Source organism: Sinocyclocheilus anshuiensis, unplaced genomic scaffold, assembly GCF_001515605.1.
Source record: "Sinocyclocheilus anshuiensis isolate Anshui unplaced genomic scaffold, SAMN03320099.WGS_v1.1 scaffold346, whole genome shotgun sequence".
Classification (NCBI taxonomy): Eukaryota; Metazoa; Chordata; class Actinopteri; order Cypriniformes; family Cyprinidae; genus Sinocyclocheilus; species Sinocyclocheilus anshuiensis.
In genome coordinates this window covers 50,092-65,626 of record NW_015546048.1, presented here as the reverse complement: position 1 = coordinate 65,626, position 15,535 = coordinate 50,092, and the positions used below count along the sequence as shown (strand labels likewise).

Here is a 15,535-nt window from a genome sequence, read left to right as displayed (position 1 = left end):
GAAGGATTTACAACAAGGTCCTCAGGTAAGATCTCACCTGACCAACGTTCTTCCAACTAGCAGAGCTTCTAGATCAGGGATCCTCAAATCTGGCCCAAGAGATCCACTTTCCTGCAGAGTTTAGCTCTAACCCTATTCAAACACACCTGAGCATGCTAATCAATGTCTTCGGGATCATTAGAAAATCACAGGTAGGTGACTTTGATCAGGGTTGGAGCTAAACTCTGCAGCGCATTGGCCCTCCAGGGCAAGATTTGAGGAACCCTGTTCTAGATACACAATTTCAATTCAGGTTTTGTTTTATTATGGTCACATCATGATATTGTAAATGGCAAATTATATTAAATCAAAATAGAAATCTAATAGATTTTTTAACATTAAAATCCAGAGTCCAGCCACTGGATCAACACAATCTGCAGCTGTAAAATAATTTATAGAAACGCAGCCTATGTAGATCATAATGCGTGTCTGCATACTTCCTGGGTTTCTGTTTAGCTGGACGAGTGCGTGTCCTCGTGGTCGATCAGCTGTGACTCTCCGTGATGAAGTATAAAGAACAGATCTGGATTCAGTCCATGATTCACCATAGCCTCATGCAAACATGCTGAAGGGTCAAGATAATGCTGAGAGAGAAACAAACAGAACGGAACAACATGTAATTATATACACACATTACTCTTTTTGATTGGTACGGTTTTTTTTTTTTACATATTTTTGAAAGAAGTCTCTTGTGCTCATCAAGACTGCATTTATTTGTCCAAAAATACAGCAAAACAGTAATACTGTGAAATATAATTACAGCTTAAATTAACTGTTTTCTACTGTAACTTATTATTTTTTTAAATAAACAGAAAAAAAAAACCCCTCTTGAAAATAGTGCTAATTTTGTCAGTCATTTTTAATTTAGTCTTAGTCTTAAGCCCCTTTCACACAGTGCGCAGATCCCGGAAAATTGCCAGCATGCCTTTTAGTCTTTTTTGGGTTTGTTCACACTTGTAGTTCAGTTCACTTGGTTAAATTTGGTCCGGACCAAAAAAAAAAAAAAAAACTTTTAGTCCTGGTCCGCTTAGCATTCACATTGGCATTTTAACACTGAACATAAAGATACAGAACCTAAAGGCATAGGGATCCGTTCACAACCTGATTGGTCGGCTTTTATGACATAGATTTCGTGACCGAACATCCAAAACAATGCTTTGTGTTGGGCTAAATGCTTTTGAGAACTCGTGAAGAGCTCATAAAATGTGTAAAGGAGTCAAAACAGCGGCAGGAATCCCTCCGTCACACACAGAGACGAAGCTACGAGGAGACGTGGTTCTGATGCCCGTACCAAACTTTGATGGGCAACATCGCGACTATATGACTAGAAAAAACAGGTAGGCTTGAGCATTCTGTCCTTTTTAGGGTCACATCTTGTGACATCAAGTCCTGTCTTTGGTCCGTGTTAACGTTCATATTTCATTTGAACCGCACCAGAGTTCCACCTTTTTAAAAGACTCACCTTTTAAAGCGGTCTCAGTCCACTTGTTTGGTGTGCACCAGGGTTCGGATGGCAGCGTTCACACTTACTCAAATGAACCGCACTCAGAGCAATCACACCAGAGTTCGTTTTAAACGAACCAAACATGGCAAGTGTGAACTCAAGTCCTGTCTTTGGTCCGTGTTAACGTTCATATTTCATTTGAACCGCACCAGAGTTCCACCTTTTTAAAAGACTCACCTTTTAAAGCGGTCTCAGTCCACTTGTTTGGTGTGCACCAGGGTTCGGATGGCAGCATTCACACTTACTCAAATGAACCGCACTATCAGAGCAATCGCACCAGAGTTCGTTTTAAACGAACCAAACATGGCAAGTGTGAACACACCAGTCTTAGGGTGCTTTCACACTTGGTTCGATTGCTTGTTCCAAACCCGAGTTTGATTGATTGATGTAATTATAATCGCAATGATTTTTGTCATTTGAGAAATTTATTTTTACATTTCAGGTATTGAACTTTCACCAATAAGCACAAATCATGTGGACTCATACACATGGTTTATTTTATCTCATCTAGTGTACTGATTTATTATAAGCTATTTATTATATAAATTAATATTAAAGACTTAGATATGCACTCTCTCTACATTATAAAAACCGGTAAAAACAAACAAAAAATTAATTAACAGTGAAATTCCAAATTGCAATAATGTTTCTATATTAAAACAACAGTGGTGAGTAAGTGCATTTACTCAGCAACCACAATCACAAACAAAATAGTCAAGATCTCATGACAGAAGACAGACTGGCTGAAAGATTTAAGCTAAACATCTCTCATGGAGATAGCTAAACTCCAGATTACTTGTTTGTCTGCGTTTTCAGATCATCGTCGACACTTCCGTAATGTCGAGCGAGCGCGTGCGCATTGTTGCCAGATTGAAAAAATTAAGCAAAACACTGGGCAGAAAACGTATCCTTTTAACAGAGAAGCTCTGATTTGGGGATTTGAACTCTTGATATCTGGCCACCGCACACATGAAAGATTGCATAGTATGTATCTAGGCTACAGCAGTCCGCAATAATATTTTGTCTCCTTTTTTCGACGAAAATAAAAAACGATTTTGGTATAGTTTTTGTGGACTCATACACATGGTTTATTTTATCTCATCTAGTGTACTGATTTATTATAAGCTATTTATTATATAAATTAATATTAAAGACTTAGATATGCACTCTCTCTACATTATAAAAACCGGTAAAAACAAACAAAAAATTAATTAACAGTGAAATTCCAAATTGCAATAATGTTTCTATATTAAAACAACAGTGGTGAGTAAGTGCATTTACTCAGCAACCACAATCACAAACAAAATAGTCAAGATCTCATGACAGAAGACAGACTGGCTGAAAGATTTAAGCTAAACATCTCTCATGGAGATAGCTAAACTCCAGATTACTTGTTTGTCTGCGTTTTCAGATCATCGTCGACACTTCCGTAATGTCGAGCGAGCGCGTGCGCATTGTTGCCAGATTGAAAAAATTAAGCAAAACACTGGGCAGAAAACGTATCCTTTTAACAGAGAAGCTCTGATTTGGGGATTTGAACTCTTGATATCTGGCCACCGCACACATGAAAGATTGCATAGTATGTATCTAGGCTACAGCAGTCCGCAATAATATTTTGTCTCCTTTTTTCGACGAAAATAAAAAACGATTTTGGTATAGTTTTTATACATTTTAGTCTCGTCTTTCATCATCCACGATATTGCATGTTGATATAGTCACAGTTATCGTTTATTGACCTAATTGTCGTCTCGTGTCTAAATGCTTCTACAGCCAAGACTCTCCCTCAGAGAGGCATGAATACGTAGCCGCAGCAGTGAAGCCTGACGCAATACAACAACAAAGACTGGACTTCCCGACCACAGCTGGACAACAATTACACACAATCAGAGCAGTGACAGCTGGTCAGCTCAGTGGAACCCATTCACACTGAGAGACAGACAGGCTCATACCTCATAGGCTAAAGCAAACGTCCCGCAGTGAATGGCCAGTGATGTTTTCGCCTGAATGTCCATGTGAATCTGAACAGCCTCTTCAGGGTCCACATGCTGAGACCTCATGATTCCTCTAAGCAAAACAAAGCATGTCATAATTGTACTTCAGTTAAAAACAGGAAAACACACATCTGCTTTTTACATTTATCCATTTAGCAGATGCTTTTATTCCAAGCGACAAAAGAGGAACACAAGTAATTCTTCAAGGAACCAACAATATTCATAATATGCAATGCAAGGTTTATTTGACAACTAGATTAGGAAGCAAACTGCTCTTTAAGGTCTTACCTGGAGAAGGGTCTGGCTGCAGCCTGGCGCTTGCACTCTCAGACGTGCATTCTCAGGCTTGCACTCTCAGACACTTGCACTTCCGCTAGCGACGTCACTTGCAGTCTTTGTCATTTTTATTTCATCTCTTTATTTTTAAAATGTGTATAGGTAGTATTTATAAAGTTTTAGCTTTTAGTGCAAGTGACGTCGCAGGTAGCGGAGAGTGCAAGTGGCGATTGCAAGTGCAGGTGAGAGATTCAAACAAAAAGTAATCAATAAATAGAACAAAATAAAAAATAAAAAAGACTGCAAGTGACGTCGCTAGCGGAAGCGCAAGTGTCTGAGAGTGCACGCCTGAGAATGCACGTCTGAGAGTGCAAGCACCAGGCTGCAGCCAGACCCTTTTGCTTACCTGGGCAGATAAGCTCCAATCGGGATGGCAGCCAGGTCAAACGGTCCGAAGCGTTTTCCAATCTCTTTAAATGCTGAACAGTATCCCATATCCCCAGCAAAGAAGAAACGACAATGTGGGCCTACGATAGTCCAGCTTCCCCATAATGCTTTGTTGTCATCCACAGGCATGCGTTTGCACCAGTGCTGTGCCGGCGTGCCCAGGAATGCGGCTCCCCACCCACCAGTCCATCTCTGTGACATTCTCACAGCCTGCCTTCTGCATCCATTCGGCCAACCCAAGAGACACAAACCAGTGCAAACCAGAACCAAAGCAAGCGTTCAGTGCTGCCACAGAGTCTGCGTCGAGGTGATCGTAGTGTGTATGACTGATCACCACTGCGTCCAGGCGAGGAAGCTGTTCTACGGTGCAAGGCGGGTCACGGTAACGCTTCGGGCCCATGAATGGGACTGGAGAGGCTCTCTGGCTGAACATGGGGTCAGTCAGAATCACCAGTCCTGCCATCTCCACCAGTACAGTGGCATGACCCAGCCTGGTCGCTTGCACAGACGAGCCTCTCTGCCCACACTGATCTGACCTCTGGATAAAATATGGCTCCAGAACTGGCAACTCACGGTCTAGAACCTGAGGACAGAAAACAGAAAACATTTTTTTCCCTCCTTTTTTTAAATTTTACATTCAGTTTTAATAATGTGAATAATTTAAATTTACTTTTTAAAATGTTACAGATATTTAAATAAATTTTACATTTTAATTATATACTTGATGTATTATAAAACTGCATTAATGAATATAAAATATAATAAACATTTAAATAAAATAACATCTTATATTTTTATATACATATTTGCTTTTATACAACTATTGATCATTCTAAATCCATAAATTATTATAAAATGTAATGCACATTTTCCTTTATATGAAATTACTTTTTATATTCATAATTTATATTTATTTACTTTTTTACACCTACTTATTAAAATTACAGATTTATAAATTAATATAAAATTGTATAAATGTAATGTTTTATACAATTATAAAATTTTATATTTATAAATGTAATAATTGTATATTACGCAATTGTATAACAATTTATACATTTAGAATGATTATGAATAGGTATAAAAAAAATAAAATGTGTAATCATACATATATAAATATAAAATGTAATCATTCTATATAAAGTAAATACATATTACATTTTACATGTATGAATCTATAATTATAAATAGGTATAAAAAATAGATAAAAATTGAGATAAAATGCAAATATATAATGTATAAATATACATTTTAATATAAAACAACATCAGTATATAAATAAATATATAATTTAATGTAACAGTATACTAAAAAAAAACGATATTCTTTTGGAAAAACTATTTCACCATTCAAAGCAAAATAATTTGTAACATATAATGAAATGTTATATGTCATTCAGCTGCCATTTTTCTACTTTAAAATCCCCTAAACACTAGACTTCTAGAGACAAACCGAATAATCAAATCTTACTTGTTAATGTTTACAGTATTCATGTTTTAAAGCTCAGGAAAATCCTTTGTATGACATTTCAAATTCCACACTGCTGATTGATTCATTGCATTCCCAACGAGTGTGTGTGTGTGTTCACCTCTTTGGCACTGGGAACATTAGTGTTGTTCTTCTCTGTGAAAAACAGGCGAGCAATGGTGCTGTAGGAGGGGAACTGCCATGTCGTCCAAGGGTTCACAAAGCGCCCATGAGAGTCCCGTCTGGAACATGTACCATCTTGCTCATGTCTGTAATCCAATGGGAAGTTATTCCCCGTGGTGACTAAAGGTTCCTCTGCCATGGATGCCCCACCAGCAACTGAACTGCACAAACACCTGTTATAAACATATTTGAGCTGCTTCAGAATAAAACAGGCTGCACATAAACCTTGATTAAAAGAACTGTCCTGCAGAAACTGCTGAAAATATACCTTTATTCAAACATGGCCATTATGGCTAGTAATAGGTTATATGTCGAACATCACCTGACCAAACCCGGAAAACGGGCAAGTTCAAGCTCAAACTGGTGTGCACCGTTTTGCTACGGTTTCCGGTTTGAACGACATGTTTCCTGGAAACGGTGTGCAACGGGGTTTGAGATGCATTAAAACCTGGCAACCCTGTTCATAGGCGCCACCTGCTGTCAGAGAGTGCGTCTCATTCAGACCTGGGGCAAGTTTAAGCTCAAACCGGTGTGCACCGTTTTGCTACGGTTTCCGGTTTGAACGACATGTTTCCTTGAAACGGTGTGCAACGGGGTTTGAGATGCGTTTTCTCTTGTTTGGTGGGTGTGTCAAACATGTCAGCCCAATCAGCAGCAGCATGTATATAAACCACGAGGTATTAAAGAGACAGCTCGCACAATGTAATTAACATCAAAATAAATTCACAAGAGCAAGTATATTGTTTGCACATGTTTATTTACATTAAAGGCAAAATAACTGAAATAATAAGGGCACAAGTATAGATCTGGAACTCTGTCTAAATATCATTTAGTAATTGCAATGTCTTCTGGTCCATATCCTTTCCTTAGGAAGGTGTGCTAAATACTGATTAATGTAACATAAAAATACTATACATATTTATATATTTTGCTATTGTATTATGAAGTGACACTTTCATAAACTTTTCTATACCCCTCTGATTATATAATGGTAAATATTACAATATCATAGCACAACAACAGTCATCAGCAATAATGATAAGCCTCATACTCGCAATAAAAATAATAACACAAAGAATGGCCTTCTCAGCTGCCATAGTTGCAACTCTTGCGTCATCAGAACAGGGTGTTCAACGCATCACCGTTTCTGTTTAAAAAACGTTTTGCACTGTTTTTGTCAGGGCTGAACGCAGCCCAGGTCTCATTGCTTCCGCTTGTCGGAGAACGCGTTAACAGCCGTATTAAATAATAGCGATATCTATGGACTTTTAAGATAATCAGTTAAACTAGCTAGCTGTTTTTATTGTTGACGTTTTATTACATTTTTATATCTAAACGTGAAAAGAATAATAATAAAAAAACTTTTAGATATCAGTCCGCATATATGATGGACATTGGTTATGATCATCATTGGTATCTACTTTGAAGGCATCTTGAGTAAAACTGCTTCATATTTAACTAAGCATATGCAAAACACTTGAACCGGAAGCTGCGTTCAGCCCCGACAAAAGCGGTGCAAAACGTTTTTTAAACGGAAACGGTGGTGCATTGTGCGAGCTGTCTCTTTAATACCTCGTGGTTTATATACATGTTGCTGCTGATTGGGCTGACATGTTTGACACACCCACCAAACAAGAGAAAACGCATCTCAAACCCCGTTGCACACCGTTTCCAGGAAACATGTAGTTCAAACCGGAAACCGTAGCAAAACGGTGCACACCGGTTTGAGCTTGAACTTGCCCCCGGTTAACAGAATACGGAAGTCTGTTGTGCATAACCCCTATTACGAGTGGGAAACTCAAAATTTTCTTTAAGCCCCGAGTTTCCGAGTTGGGGGCGTGTCAGTGAGAAAACGTGTCGGATGCAATGGACGCATCCAAAGACTAGATATGAAGCATCTGTATTGATGGTAAATTTGTTGAAATTAATAAAATGATTAATTGTTTGTAATGTAAAATAAAACTATATGTTACATATACAAAATATTATATTATTGTATAATTACCAAAGAACATATAATGATTCAGTTTACATCACCTTCATAAATTGAATAAAAACAGAAAAAAGCAAAAACACAATGACGCACATTCTTTATTCATCATTTTGTAGATGTAAAGTGTAAAAAATCGTTGAATTTTATGGAAAAAAAGTGAAATCGCCATATTGTTCTGAGCAAAGTGACTTGAATGCACCTGACGTCGTTATTACGACTTGTCAACTCGTAAGTACGAACGTCCCAGGAGGACTTGAACGCAGCATAAGCGCCACACTAGAGGAGCTGAGTTATGAGCGGCCATAAGGGACAAAAACCTAAAACTGAAACGCGTCAAAGTTTCAGATGCTGAGTCTCAATGTGCCTACTTATACTACGCCCTTATCACCTTCAATTGCTGGTCCACATTGACTTCCATAGTATGGAGAAAAAAAAACACTATGCAAGTCAATGGGAACCAGCAACTGAAGGTGAACTATCCCTTTAAAGTATGTACTGTTTTGGTCAAGAAAAATGTACACACTTTTGAGTGTGTAGTAGAAGAGTAGGCAAGCTTTGGGACATACTATCACGTCACACAACTGCGTCTTTAACGCACGCTCTGTCGCTTAGATACACGCACCCTATCACTGTAAACTGGCCTGAAAACGGATGTTTATAAAAGTTTACATTACTGTTGCAGATGAAATATAACACAGATAACATTAAATAAAAAAATATTTTTACCATTTTTTTAATTGATATTTTTAATATTAGTAACTCAAACCCCTTTTTCTAAGCCTCTCTACCTAACCGCCAGTCGCGCACATCCGACATGTTTGTAGTTTTTAACGCGTTTTATTCGTGTTTGTAGTTCTGGACAGAATCCTTCACCAAAGCGCAATGGATTGTGGGCAATATGAGCCATTAGAGTGTGCACGGATCCACACTTCAAAAATCGACCTGAAATAGTAGACCATCCGGGGACTTTTGGCATACTCTTTTCAACATACTATGCTTTGGGACACACTTATTCTAATCACACATACTATTTAGGATGGATAGTATGAACATTGAGACGCAGGGAACGTGTCAGCATGAACAGTTTGACTCTTTTTAAGCTACTTGACGAGAAAGATAAACGGCCAAGGATTATTCCATCAACTTTTACTTCCAATAACTGTCATATCGCCGTAACATGCGTCACCATGGTAGTTAAAACGTCGTAACAACCGCGTGAAAATCGTAAAAAAAAAAAAAAACGCCGTGAAATATTGGAGTGTGTAACGTATAAAGCGCTGTTTCACGCTTTTGTTTGACCTGCTATAAAAACGCCGGTTGGTTGTTACAGAAGTTTCAAAAAGTTTCCTAAACTTTCTTTGTAATGAGCGGTGTACTGATTTCCACAGCCATTCTATTTTTGGCTATTGCTACAAATATACCCCAGCGACTTTAGACTGGTTTTGTGGTCCAGGGTCACATATTATAGTGATTATAGTTTGATCAGAGGTATTTTGAGATATTGACATTATACTGAAAATGTATTGACAAGAATTCATAACTGGTGTTATGAATCCTTTCTTAATTTGAGAAATAAAATGTATGAAATGTATTGTCACGTGTGAATAAAGTCTCTCTGAGCTCACTTGATGTTCTGGCATCTCTTTGAGTGACTCTTGTACTTAATGAATAAATCTGTAACATCAACTCATAATAAAACTCAGACATCTAAACAGATTTACCTATTGTGAAATGAACTGTTGCACCTACAACTGAACTGACCATAAGATCATAACAGCACATGAGCCAGAAAACACTGAATAAATACAATAAATGAGCTGTAACACTTATCAGTCTCATAGAAGATGAGAAGAGGCGCTTATGTGACTTCTTCTGCTTGAGCGTCTAAGTCACGGCACTTCCAACTCCTGGAAGGCCTCAAATGCCAGCACTTGCTGTGAAAGCCACAGTGGCGCAGGTAGCTAAACACATGGTAATGGCACACATGGATGCGATTGTGGGTTCAAATCCCACCACTACATGTTATAATAACAATCTGGGTCAACTAGGGATGATTTGATTCATGATTTTGATTTCACGATTCGATTTTCTCACGATTTGATCAAAATGAGATTGAAGACATTAAACAGTAAATGAAAAGGTGTCGTTTTATTAGGTTATTGCTGCACGTTTCTTTGTGAAATTGAAATATAACAAAACTAAATTTTAAATCAAACCCCAAATCAAACAAGTTACACAAATAAAAGAAATATCTTAATATGAACAAACTAAGGCTTTGTCTGTGCTCTTTCCATTTAAAATTAGAATCAACCACTGGATTTTAATAATGATCCAAACAAAGATGCAGCATACATGCAGCATTAGTTTTTAATCTAAATTAGACTGTATAATTCGAAATCTGAAGCAAAAACAGAATGGTCTGACTTTAGTTTTGTGCAACTATACTACATAAAACATATCTGAACGAAAAAGCAGACGAGCTGAATGAGACGCAGATTCACTCTCTGCCAGCAGGTGGCGCTTATGGACAGCAATGATACAGTGTTTCCTGGGTTACCGGCTGCACTTATGAACACTACTTTAATATGCATTGTTCGGAGGCAAGATGAAAAGAAAATACCACGTAAACTTTTCTAAAGATAGTTCTCCTCAGAGATACATTCATATAAACTCCTACTCCAATTGTATCGCGATTTGTTTGGCATCTCAACTGATTTGAATCGTCACATATTTGAATCAATTTTCGACCGGCTCGCGGTTAATCGTTACATCCCTAGGGTCAACATATCTAACACAAAAAAAAAGCTCACCCTTGGCTCAGCGGATAATTGTTTGCCTTTGGTGCATAAAACTCTTGGTTCAAATCCAAGCATTAGCAATGTTATATAATTTCACAACTTGTGAAAATTCATATTCCCAACAAAAAATACTCAAACAACCAGTGAGATTCTGTAGCTCAGTAGATAAAGTCTTGCTGGTCAATCAAGGAGTCCTGAGTTCAAATCCAACTGTTGTTAAAGTAAAAAATTTCACATGTTGCATTATATCCAACAAAGTGCCTCAAACACCAGCTCTTGCTGCGAAAGCCACGTTGGCGCAGGTGGTTAAACACACATTAATTACACACATGGATGTGCTAAATTTATGGGTTCAAATCCCACCTCGGTGTGTTAGGACACAATCACTACACTGCACTACAGCTTTAAAGCCTTAATCTGATACTTTATTTGAAACTCACAGCTGACAAACAGGTGACTAGTGAAGTATAAGTTCCTTCACACATCCAGACAAGAGATCTGTGGCTCACAGGTATGAGCGCTGCCTCACGGTTTCAGAGGTTGCTGGTTCGATCCCAGCCAGATCTCTGCGATATGTGTGGTGTGGTGTGAGTGAAGGGTGTGCCCAAAGGAGGGGGATACCAGTACGGTCTGCCCCCTGGAGCTTCCGGCATGATGTCCAGCAGTGGTTATACTTTTGGCATACTAAAAAAATTTAAGCTGTACTAGCCATCCCTTCACCACCTACTTAGGTTACCATCATTTGCTTTTTAAAGGTGTCACCCTTCAAAAAGGAAATGATGGTAACCTACACATTCAGTACCAAACAACACACATTATAATTACCTGTCCATGAGCAGATGTCCGTCATTGTGGTAAATTTCCCAGAACTCTGTATGGTCCAAACTCACCCCTTATTCTGTAAAGACAGAAATAAACAAAGACTCTATACTGTATGCACAATAACATTATAAATCTTTAAAAATAGATAATGTGGGCATCAGTTAAAAGTTTTGCCTTAAAAGACTGAAATCTAAAAAGATATATAATCTACATTCAGACATTTTCTGCCCTACAAATATATATTTTGTGTGACCCACACTGAACATATTATCAGAAGCATTAATAATTGTCACCAACTGACTCTATTAACAAACACGTACAGAATAGACTACTATTTACCACATTACAACATCAGCGGATAAACAACACTTTGTTATTATTGCACTTTATAAAGCTTCATAGGAATCGACTCTAGATTCAAATTATCACGGTAATGCAACCACTATCGATTTAATTGCTGTTCTGAAGGTACAGGAATTTAGCAAGAGAGCCAACATGCAAACAAAGTCCGTGTTAAACCCGCATAAAAGATCTCACTGCCTACCTCCACACATGCTTAGCTGTCAAATCACTAGCACTTCAAGGATTGACAGCGCGTGTCAAAAACAAGACCAACATCACCCAAATACTCCAGCAAGCACATTAAAGACCTGCTTTGACATATCAGAAAAACGATACTTCACTACAAACTTAAATAACTCTAAATAAGTACTAGTGACCTTACAAGAGAAGCGCACTTTATGCGTAAAATCACTTACAGATGAGTCGCGTGACATCCTCCATTCATGCACTTTATCGCAGTATATGATGGTTTTGTTTAATGCTGGCCTCAAATATGTGCGGTTGAGTCACATTAAGAGTCTCTCACTGAGCTGCCATGTGCAGAATCTGCACTTTCATAGCTTTAAAGCGGTCTGAAGTTGTTGACACTGCTGTCAGGTGTCATGCTGACAATGATGCACAGTTCGCTGGAGGCAAAGTCCGCTTACGCCCCTAGTGGAGTGGACGACAAACTGCAGGTTACCTTTCCACCAGACGAGTCCTGTTATAGTGCCAGTAGACTGAAAAATACTTCAGGTTTGCTCACTAACTCATTACTTAAACGTCTAGCTTACTTTAACGTTTACAATCTCAAGCAGAATTCCTATTTATCACGTTGAATATAAGACAGGTGAAAAAAAAGTGATCAGCGGCTCCCTCTTGTGGTCAGTAAGTGTAGCGGATTTATTAATCGAGACGCCAAAGTCGAAGAGAGTCGGTGGTGAGAGGACGCAAATGTGTGGATTTATACATGTGAAAAGAAATCTATCTTTTTTTTTTGTAGGATCATGGAACATTCGAATCATAAACATGGAATCTAGCAGTTAATGGACTCAGATCAGCTCTAGACTGATGGGGTAAAATATCCGATGTGTTGAACTGGAAGCCACATGGCCGGAATACAAACACAAATTAAATGCGGGATAAAATATTTTCCAAGACTGTTTTTGAGTGGTCTATCTATTGGTAAAAACATTTTTATTTATTTTCATCTAAAGTGACTTTTATCGTTTTTTCCCCTCACAATTATACAATTAATTCGTGGTATTGTTTGCAGATTTAAGCGGCATTTATAGCAAAGCTTCAATGGTTAGGAACGGCACGTTTGAAAGCTCCCCCTTGTGGACATGGAGTATATCTGCAGGACTAAAAGAAAGAGAAACGCTGTTATCTGGTTTTTCTTGGTATTAACAGAAAACAACTGTATCCTATGATTACATTTACTGTGTGCTGGACATGGGAAGTCTCACATACTTGAGAGTACTGGTTCAAATCCTGCCATTTCTAACATGTTTATATATATATATATATATAAAAAAGAAAATTAAAAAGTAGCTTTGCCATGTCCAGCTCAACTGTTCAACATATGAAATGAATACAAGCTGTTTTACATGTGGACTCGTGTTCAAATACAAAATTGCTTTTAGCAATTTTTTTAGCATAAACAGCAAAAATAAATAAATTAACTCTTTAAATTCAGAAAGCTTGGGCTCAGATGATAATTGTTTGCCTTTCATGCCTTAAACTCTTGGTTTAATATCCCACTACCAGAGCTCACTGGCTCAGTAGATAAAGTGTTGCTTTTCAATCAAGGAGTCCTGAGTTCAAATCCCACTATTGTTAAAGTAAAAAATTTCACATGTTGCATTATATCCAACAAAGTGCCTCAAACGTCAGTTATTGCTGTGAAGGCCACGTTGGCGCAGGTGGTTAAACACGTTAATTACACACATGGATGTGCTAAAGTTGTGGGTTCAAATCCCACCTCGGTATGTTAGGACACAATCACTACACCACAGCCTTAATCTGATACTTTATTTGAAACTCACAGCTCACAAACAGGTGACTAGTGAAGTATAAGTTCCTTCACACATCCAAACAAGAGATCTGTGGCTCACAGGTATGAGTGCTGCCTCACGGTTTCAGAGGTTGCTGGTTTGATCCCAGCCAGATCTCTGCGATATGAATGAGTGGTGTGGTGTGAGTGAAGGGTGCGCCCAAAGGAAGGGGATACCAGTACGGTCTCCCCCCTGGAGCTTCCGGCACCATGTCCAGCAGTGGTTATACTAAAAAAAAAAAATTTAAGCTGTGTAAAATTTCACACTCGCCATCCCTTCCCCACCTACTTAGGTTACCATCATTTGCTTTTTAAAGGTGTCACCCTTCAAAAAGGAAATGATGGTAACCTACACATTCAGTACCAAACAACACACATTATAATTACCTGTCCATGAGCAGATGCCCGTCATTGTGGTAAATTTCCCAGAACTCTGTATGGTCCAAACTCACCCCTTATTCTGTAAGGACAGGAATAAACAAAGACTCTATATTGTATATGAAGCTTTCAGTTTTACAAAAGTATTATAAATCTCCATAACACTAATAGATAACATGGGCATCAATTAAATGTTTGCCTTTAAAGACTGAAAACTAAAAGATCCTCTATAATCTTGAAGGTGTAACCCCTTCAAAAAAAAAAAAAAAATTATGGCAACCGACACATTTACTTCCCAACAACACACAGTCATACATTAAAAGCATTACCTGCCCATGAGCAGATGTCCATCATTACAGTGAATCTCAGTCCACGTGTCTTAGAACTTTGTATGGTCCAAACACTTATTCCTTATTCTGTAGAGGAAAAACATGAATAATAAAAACTTTATAAACATAGACATAAACATACACTTAGCCTTATTCATATTGTATGCAACTTTCAATTGCACAAGGGAATTATAATTCTTTATTTACACATTTGCTGCCCAAAAATACACAAAATAACAAAAAATTTACTGAAAGGCGAAACTTCTTAAAGGGATAGTTCACCCAAAAATGATTGTTTTTTATCTGTTATTTAATTTGAAATATAAAAATATATTTAATTTGATGTTTATCTGCTTACCTCCAGGGCATCCAAGATGTAGGTGACTTTGTTTCTTCAGTAGAACACAAACAGAGATTTTTAACTCCAGCCGTTGCAGTCTATCAGTCGTATAATGCATGGCAATGGTAACAAAATCTATGAGAGTAAAAAAAACATGCACAGACAAATCCAAATTAAACCCTGCGGCTCGTGACGACACATTGATGTCCTAAGACACGAAACGATCGGTTTGTGCGAGAAACCGAACAGTATTTATATCATATTTTACCTCTAATACACCACTATGTCCAACTGTCTTTGGGCGCGCGCACGGCATCCGGTGCGTGAGGTGTGTACGCGCTCTGGCGTCGTTTACGCAAGCGCCGGAAGTGATCTCTCGGGTGACTTTCCACGTATTCCCAACTTCTGAGCCTGCTCGCCTGAAGTTATGGTTGATTGCTCTTCGGCTGGATATTAACACACCCATTAAATGCAAACTACGCCAGAGCGCGTATACACCTCACACACCGGATGCCGTGCGCGCGCTCAAAGCAGTTGGACATAGTGGTGTATTAGAGGTAAAATATGATATAAATACTGTTCGGTTTCTCG

General features: G+C 38.2%; 1 pseudogene; it reads right to left on the bottom strand.

Moving 5' to 3' along the window:
• Nucleotides 1–286: 286 nt before the first annotated feature.
• Nucleotides 287–14,670, bottom strand: LOC107699043 (N-acyl-phosphatidylethanolamine-hydrolyzing phospholipase D-like; annotated as a pseudogene).
• Between the last annotated feature and the right edge of the window lie 865 nt (nt 14,671–15,535).